Source organism: Euprymna scolopes, chromosome 41 (genome assembly GCF_053919585.1).
Source record: "Euprymna scolopes isolate OS-2025 chromosome 41, ASM5391958v1, whole genome shotgun sequence".
NCBI lineage: Eukaryota > Metazoa > Mollusca > Cephalopoda > Sepiida > Sepiolidae > Euprymna > Euprymna scolopes.
The window spans coordinates 885001-894655 of record NC_136522.1 but is presented as its reverse complement, the minus strand read 5'-3'; positions in this window follow the sequence as shown (position 1 = coordinate 894655).

Genomic DNA, 9655 nt, shown 5'->3' with positions numbered 1-9655 from the left:
TACAATTCTATTTTGATAAATTTTTATACAATAAATATTTTCATTTTCAAATGGCGCTCGCACAGTTTAAACAATTATGAATATGTCATTTTCATTTTTTGCTTTTAATAATAAAAAATATATATGTCTCATGAAAAACTTTCCCGTTTTCATTAATTAAATCGAAACATTTCCAATTAAACAATTGCGGATATATATTTTCTTTCACTTTCTTTATTTGCTTTTCTCCATAGTTCTTTCCGGAAGTAATTAATATCTAGTTCAATTTTTTTGTTATTTATTTCCTACTTAGGCCATAGTTTAAAATATTCCAGTCAACAGGTGCTCGAAATAAGATGGCGTCTCCATTTTCGGTGATAAACTGTAGAAGTACCAAAAAGTTTTCCACATGTCTGAATATACTATATACCACATTTCAAGTCTGTAGATCAAAAATTCGTTAGGTATATATATTGAGAAATGAACTCACATACGCATTCTCACTTTAATAAATATAACAGGCCGCTCGGCGTTGCCCTATCGTAAAATACGCATACATATTATATTTTGATTAATGCAATATTCCGGAATTTTTTTTTTTTTATTAAATTTTCACCCCAAACAAGGCACATTGCCACTTTGTTGTAGGGGGCTACTATCGGGGACATAAGCATCAGGGGTACTGCGTAGGAAGTTGGGCAGCAAGATGTCAGTTCACGTTGCACTTGAACTTCTGCATGTCAGTGCAGTCGGGGAAGCAGGAACCCGGAAGGGAATTCCAAAGTCTTGCTGTTCTGGGGAAGAAACTACTGGAGTAGAAGGCTTTCTTGCATCTAGGGATCTCTACTGTGAAGGGGTTGGATTTAGCTGCTTGTCGGGTTTGTCGGGGGTATTTACGTCATGGGGGCACAAGTGCTTGCAGTTCGTCAGAGCATTCTCCGTTAAAGTACTTGTAGAACAGGCAGAGGGATGCAATATTTCGTTGATGGGACAGAGGCTAAAGTTTAACTGACAGTTCAGGACCTATCAGACTGGCAACTCTCTTTTGAACCTTGTCTAGGAGCGAGAGACTAGTGGCAGATGCACCAGCCCAAATATGACAACAATACTCCATACATGGGCGAATGGTGGCCTTATAGAGGTATAGGATACTTTCAGGCGTTAGTAGCTTTCTTCGCAGCGGCCCTGGCAATGTTGTCAATGTAATTGTTCCAACTCATGTTTCCTGTGAACGTTAGGCCAAGGAGTTTAAAAGAAGTACTTTCAGATAAAAAGTCATTGGCCATTGCTATTGGCTGTAGGGAGGGGTTCTTGTAATTATTGAAGGAAACAAGTTTAGCCTTTGCAGCATTGAATGTGACCATCCATTTTTGTCCCCATTCCACTACGGATCGGAGGTCATCCTCTAGTGTTTCTGCCATTTCTTTAGATATGTGTTCACTTGTTTTCCTGTCGTGTCTGTTATAGAGCGTAGTGTCGTCAGAATACATACCCATCTCACAGACAATTTTGTCAGGGAGGTCATTTACGAATATTAAGAATAGCAGAGGTCCAAGGATAGACCTCTGAGGCACTCATATATCATATTGTTTAGATGTACGACCGTCAAGGACAACCTGGATTTTTCTCTTATTCAAGAAGGATCTAATTATGTTATGTATTCTTCCAGTGATGCCGTATGATCTGATTTTCTTGAGAAGACCCTCATGCTCTACCCTGTCAAAAGCCTTAGATATATCTAGAGCTACCGCTCTACACCCTCCGTTTTGTCCAGTGACTGGTATATACGTTCATACATAAGTATTAAACATAACGTTAAATTCTTTAAAAAATAAATAAATAAAGCAAAAAATAAAAAAATAAAAATAAAGCAAAACAAAAAAATAAAAAAATAAAAAATAAAAACGGGAAAAAATTGAGACATGTGCATGCGAGTATAATGTTTTTTTTTCTAAACAGTTCACTTCTTGTAAGTAAAAATAAAAGAATCTCAAGCTGAGATCGAAACCGTAACCTCAAGACACTGACTCAAGTACTATAACCATGAGACCAGCTTGACATGACCTTTAGAATGTCCTTTCAAACAAACATACTTAACATAATGAAGCTGTTGTGTTTCACGGCCGCGCATAGTAGAGATCCCTAGATGTAAGAAAGCTTTCTACCTGAATAGTTTCTTCCCCAGAACTGCTAGACTTTGGAATTCCCTTCTGGGTTCCTGCTTCCCCAACTGTACTGAAATGTAGAAGTTCAAGTGTAACGTAAACCGACATCTTGCTGCCCAACTCCCCACATAGTACCCCTGTAGGTGAAAAGTAGTCCCATTTTACTTATCAGTTTTTGTCGATAAAAAAAACAAAACCAGTCGAGCGATTTTTTAATTTTATTTTTATTCTCTTAAAGAAATACATGAGTTTTTGATTGAATATATTTTATTTTTGCTTTATGTTCCGTCTGCCTGCTTCCCACCTGACTACAACTTAGATTTGTTCAAGTCCAACGCTAACAAATTCCTAATGAACCGCCCCCTTAAGTAAACACTTCATCAAATCTCCACACTAACGTAATGTACTTGCAATAACCCTTATCCCTGAGTGGCTTCCGGGCCTTGATAAGTGGTGACCACTGTGTAAAAAAAAAAAAAAAAACATTGAATGAAATAAAAATAATTGTCGTAATTAAACGAAACTTTCTGTGCAATATAACAAGATTATAAGGTTTCACTTTAAAAAAATCAATGTGGTTTTTAAAAAAGGTTTTAAACTTTGAACTTTACAGGTAAATTTGCAAATAACTGTTGAAATAATTGAAGATAAAAGATCAATAAATAAAATAAGCTAATTTAAAACAAAAAAGTTTTAAATTAGCTTATTTTAATTATTGATCTTTTATCTTCAATTTGTGATATATAAATTTGAGGTGAGAAAATTAATTATTTTCATTTTAATAGACATTTCAAAATGGTGGGGGTGAATTAAAAAAAAATATTGTCTAGAATATTATATTCGGTTTATTGGAAAGAGCATAAAATTTCACATTGAATCTAAAAATATCGTAAAAATTGAACTAATAGAAAAATTTGGATAGATTTTTAAAGCGAAAAAATTGAAAAAAGATTGACTCGTAAAATTCAATTGCTTTCATTACGTAAACAAAATGGCTGCATGAACGCGCGCAGGCACTTTGTAAACACTGTTTTTTTTTGTTTTTTTTTAAATAAAAAATAATATTTCTATTATTTTTTAAACGACTTTAATAGTTTATTTTGGAAGTATATTCCATAAAGAAATTAAACAACCCACTTTAAAAAGAGAAATTACGAGTTTTGTATATTTTATTCGCAGTTTTGTGTTAGGGGTGTCAAAAATTCCTCCAAAATTCTGACACGCCTAGCTCCCTACATCAAAGTGGCACTGTGCTTTGTTTGGGGTGAAAATGTAATACAAAAAATTGCCTTAGATTTGTGTATGGACTTAGAGATGATTATATCGTAGTCAGTTGAAAATCAACCAAGCGGAACAGAGTTCCCCAGGCGGGTGTTCTAGGGGACAAAAACTTTGTTAATGAAATTTATGTTTAGATTTAGGCACATATAGAGAGTGAGGGAAATTGTAGATAGTGGTTGTAGCTAGATGAGTGTTTGCTAGAAGCTTTAATGGATGTATGTTCATTTTGCCCCGGGCAACGCCGGATAGCCCTGCTAGTTAAAAATAAAATGTTTTCGTGTCCACCTGAGACCGCCCCGATGAAACATACAGCTCGAAAACTGTCCGATAACAATGACTACTGTTTTTGGCGTTAGAAAGAAAAAAAAAAGAAAAAAAAAAAAAAAAAGAAAGAAAAAAAAAGAAAAAAAAAAAAAGGAGAAAAAATACTTTTTGTAAACGCGTTATTTGCAATCTGGTCATACAATAAGATAAAAAATGGCGTTCTTTTTATTTATTTATTTATTTATTTATTTATTCATTTCTTTATTCATTTATTTATGTATCTTTTATTTTATTTTATTTATTTATCTCAGAGAAAAGGACGGTGGACGGCGGCGTATGAACCAATAATATAAAGCAAGAAAAATAATATGCGTTTTTCGCCGGTGAACGTTTGAACATTAAAAAACAATCCTTTCACAAAATAAAAGAATAAATGATTAAAAAACATAAAACTTAAATTAACCCGGGAAAATCAAGAAAAAATCTTTATACTACGCACGCACGCACGCACACGCACGCGCGTATATATTATATTATATTATGTTATGTTATATTATGTTATGTTATATTATATAAAAACAATCAGTAAAGATTAAGTTTAGAAGCCAAAAAGTTCTATAAATTCGAGTAAATATAAATATAAATATTAATATTTATATAGAAATCGTCACCAAATAAAAAAACTCAATACCTCTAAGATAGAAAATAGAGCTTATTTTTTTATTTTTTTTTTTTTTTACACAGTGATCACCACTTATCAAGGCCCGGAAGCCACTCAGGGATAATGGTTATTGCAAGTACATTACGTTAGTGTGGAGATTTACTGAAGTGTTTACTTAAGGGGGCGGTTCATTAGGAATTTGTTAACATTAGACTTGAAGACATCCAAGTTGTAGTCTGGAGGGAAGCAGGCAGACGGAACAGAGTTCCACAGGCGTGCAGTTCTAAGAAAGAAGCTTTGTTCATGGAATCCACGTTTTGATTTAGGCACAGATATAGAGTGGGGGAAATTTTTCACAGTGGATTCAGCTAGATAGGTGTTTTTCGTGAAAGATTGGCGAGGGGGGACCAGAGATTGGAGTTCAGATGAGCATCTGCCATGGAAATAACGATAAAACAAGGATAGGCTCGCAACGTCTCTTCTGTGGGAGAGAGGTTGCAGGGTAGAGAAAAGGGCATCCCCCACTAAACCACGAAGTCTATTTTGTACTCTGTCAAGGCAGGATAGGCTGTTTTTAGCAGCTCCTGCCCAGATATGGCAACAGTATTCCATCCTTGGACGTACTTGGCTTTTATATAGATAGAGAATTGCATCAGTAGTGAGATATCTTCTGGAGCGGTAGAAGGATCCCACCATCTTTCCAGCAACCTTGGCAACAGACTTAATGTACGTGTTCCATTTCAGATCAGGAGTAAAGGTCAAACCCAGAAGCTTGTCAAAACACTGAGCCTAACCCAGACGAGAGCCATCCATCACAATTGATGCCAGCTGGGGATCAGAGCGTTGATGATGCAAGGATAGGAGTTTGGTTTTGGATGCATTAAAGGAAACCAGCCACATCTTCCCCCACTGAACCACGCGCTCGAGATCAGAGGAGAGAGAATCAGAGAGAACTTTGTCATTTACAGCCTTTGATGTGTTGCCGTAGATGGTCGTGTCATCAGCATAGATGTCAACGAATGATTTAAGTATGTGTTTAGGGAGGTCATTGATGTAGATCAGGAAGAGAGTTGGGCCCAGGATTGACCCCTGAGGGACTCCAGCATTTATATTGCAGGCCTCCGATTTTTGTCCATCTACCACTACTCTTATGAGCCTATCGGAGAGAAATGATTTAATGATTATTATAGAAGAAAAAATTAAAGACTGTAAAAATATATTTTACATTAATTTATTGTTCGACGAGATACTAAAAAAAAGGTATATTGAAATTTACTTCATCCGCGGAGTTTCAAAGAAATGCGTTCTTCTCATCAGGGGAAATATATTAGCAAATGAATATTAAAGCGATGTTATGAATTTGCTGGTACTGGCATTAATTGAAGCAACATTATATGAAAACTAGTTATCCATGCAAAAACTTTTTTGTCCAAAAAGTTTATAAAGTGGGAGAAAAAATTTTAGAAATAAAAGAATAAATTAAATCAATGATCAAAGAACCAGATTTTTTCATCTTTTTGTTTTTAAGAAAAGAAGAAGAAAAGAGAAAGAAATGGAAACATGGCTGAAATGTAGTAAAAATTACTTTAACCGGAATCAGAGTTTGTTATGCAGTGGCGAGGTATGCTGCATTGTTTGGGTGCGATTTGTGGCAGACATTTGTTTAAAGAATAAAATCTGAGTCTACGTTTTATATTAAATGGTGATGAGAGAAGAATTATTTTCGATGCACTTCGTGAATGTGTGATTTTAAATTTCTGATCGTTTCGCCGTGATAAAACATCGGACGTGGGACACTAGCAGTGTCAGATGTCGCCATTAAAAATGAGTGATAAAAATTTGAATAATTAAACTCACTATATTTCGAAGGTTATAACTACTTGAAAAATGTAATTTAAACCCTATTTTCTTTTTCAATAAAAGGAGCAAAGACCAAATTTTAAAATAATAATAGGTTTAATAGAAAAATATGCAATATTTTTTAATCGTTTTTTAAAAAAAGATTTCAAGAAATTTAACAAATTTTAACTTACTCCAAATATAATAAATATATATGCAAATCCCAAAAACTCACTTCCCTATAAAAAATACTAATCAATGGGTGCTTCCATTCTTCATTTTTAAAAATTTGTCCATATTTATATTTTATATTCCATGTACTTTTTGAATAAAAGAATTTTTTAAGCAAGCACCCGAAAAGACCGCGATTTTAAAATCTAATCTCAGATGTTCACAGAGCAGAGTTGTCTCTCTTTCTTCCAGTTGACAAATATGGAGGTCTAAAACCGCCATAATCAATTATTTCAAAAACGTAAAAACAACGCATTAAACCAAATATATTTCGCGGTAGTAACTATATAAAGAAACAAACATTTGAAATGCTGATATGTGTCTTATTTCACCTTTGAATTTCTTACATGTGTTTGTTGTCAACAATCAAATTAGTCAATTATGGGTCACCGTAATTGAAAAATGATCACATTTCACTCATCAAAGTTTACTTAAAAAAAAAATGCCCCCCAAAATTTCCATTTTTTTAAATTCTCTTAAAGAATTACATGAGTTTTTGATTTTAAATATTTTATTTCTTCTTTATGCAATGCATTTTTGTTTTCAAAAATCTAAAAAACAAAAAACAAAACAAAAACAAAACACAGTGAATGAAAAAATTGATGTAGGTGTCCAATTTTTGCAGGACAATATTTTCAAAATGCATGAGCGCGCGCATGCACTTTGTAAACACTTTTTTTTTTTTTAAAATAAAAAATAATATTTCTATTATTTAAAAAAAAACTTTAATAGTTTATTTTGGAAGTATATTCCATAAAGAAATTAAACAACCCACTTTAAAAAAAAAAAAAAGAAATTACGAGTTTTGTGTATTTTATTCGCAGTTTTATGTTAAGGGTGTCCAAAAATTCCCCCAAAATTCTGACACACCTAGTGAGACACATTATATTTTTTAAATGCCGGCTACAAAATAAGTGACCTTAATTAATAGGTGCGTACGAGGTTTCGTGTGAGTAAATTTTTAATTATTTTACAAGCTGATGTCACTGTTTTTATGTCAGACTAGCAGCGACGCCCAGACTTGCCGGGTCGTAAAATACGCTTAAATATATTTTCATTAATGCAGATTTCAAAATTATTATTACAGAACCAGTTCTCTATTGAATATACCAAATTGTTCCTAATATATAGTACTAATTTCAAAATTAAAAAAAAAAGTAACTTTGATGCCATCAGCTATAATTGAAACCAAAACAATGCTCCAGCTGCGTTTCCCACCGTTTGAGCTAACAAAATCTACTAACAGGGCGTCCGATCTTGCCGGTCGTAAAAAATGCTTAAATATATTTTAATTTACGCAGATTTCGCAATTATTATTACAGAGCCAATTCTCTATTGAATATCATATTGTACCTAATATATAGTAGTGATTTCAAAAGTAAAAATTAAAAATAAAAACTGTTTTGGGTGCCATCAGCTAGAATCGAAACCAAAACATTTAGCACCCCAACCGCGTGCCCTACCGACCTAGTTATCAAGAAGAAGATAAGAGAGATTTTATATTATTATTTTCGGCACCACTTAAAAATGTCTCTCGAGACTACATGTTCATTTTATTTGGTCGCGTTTCTCCTTCCTCCAACTGCTGCTTCTGTCGGCAAAAGTGTGGCAGTTACAGAGAACTATTTTCTCTGGTGAATCAATGCCCCCCCCCCCCCCGAGTTCTTCGGCTACAGGCTGACCTATCAGCTAACAAGGCGCATTGATTCATCTGCTCCCTAAAAAGTCTTGAGGGAATGGCAGTCAGTCAGAACCGGACCTTCATCCAAGCAACACCTCTTCTCTCGTTCCCATGTCCATTAGACATCATGCTATAGCATCAATGGCCTCCACTGTAGACAACTGCTATTAGCTGGGGACGACACAAAGTACTGACTGACCGACGACGACCCCAAAAGAACTTTCTGTTCCTTCTTCCCTTTTCGCAGCCCGATTTGCCAGTTCCTACTACAAATAAAATATTTCAAATTATTATTGTTAAAAAGAAGTTCGCCGTTCTTTTGTGCCATGTTCTTTAAACATATTTTATTAGGAAGGTAAAACAATTACCTCTTCTAAAAAAGAAACGACGAGCAACCCGTGGAGATCGAAAGATCTTCACGAATTACTACACGAAAACGAGGCCATCAGCATTCCTTGATAAGTGACCGCCAATAAACAACTCTTTGAAGAAGGGGGTGATGCTTGGGAGATTGTAATTTTTAGGATCGAGTTGAACCATATTTAATACCAGCAAAACAGAGTCTGGTGGTTTGGGAAAGACACTAGCTTGGCAGGTATGGTATGACGACGCGCCTGAACTTGGCACGCCCAGGTCGACAACTCGCGTTGGTGCCCACCTCACGACCGCCAACTCCCGTCCCCCTCCTCCTCCTCCTTATTCGCCGCTGGTTATTAGAGTCGACATATAATTGAGTTGCCATCAGAGCCAACTAAATGTCACACACTCGATGTTATTTGAATAAATAAATAAATTAGCAAAAAATAAACGAAAGATAGCAACGCCGATCTGCTTACAGTCGTTTGCTTATTTGCAGTCAACACGGATGAAAGATACGAGCTAAGAAAGTAACCATTTTATTCCGATTGTGCAGTATAGCTAACATAAAAAGAGGTGCAAAAAAAAAATAAAAATAAATAAATATCCAAATTACTCATCTAAAAAAAGGATTCCAATATTTAAAAAAATGCAACATTTATATGTAAATTTGTTATTATCACTTTAAATCTATCGTTTGAGTCATAGTCCAATATGGCGACGACTTGTTACGAAGCTGAATACTAATTTCAGACTCAAAAAGGAAAACTAAATGACCGACTATAGTCGAGGCCGACCCGAAATTCTTTTCACTTCATTTTGTAACTGCTACACCGAGATGTAGGGGAGAGTGCTACTCCATTCCCAATATTACCCCACTTGTCCTTGGCTCTCCCCTCATAATGCTGAATGTTTAACAAAGGGGCAGCAAGTACTATTTTTAAAGTTTTTGGTATGACTCAACCGAGGATTGAACTCGTATCTCCCGGCTGTTAGCTAACACTCTTACCCTTATGCAAAAATGAGCCACTGAGAATTAAAAGATGATAATAATATATAAAAGCTCACTTTAATCTGACAGGTAAGCACCCCAAACTTAGGCTTACGGTTTCACTAACCCCTTCTTCTTTTATTGTATTTTAAGTTTGAAATCATCAAGCAACTTCCAAACAAATCGGTCGCCATCTTGGACTATGA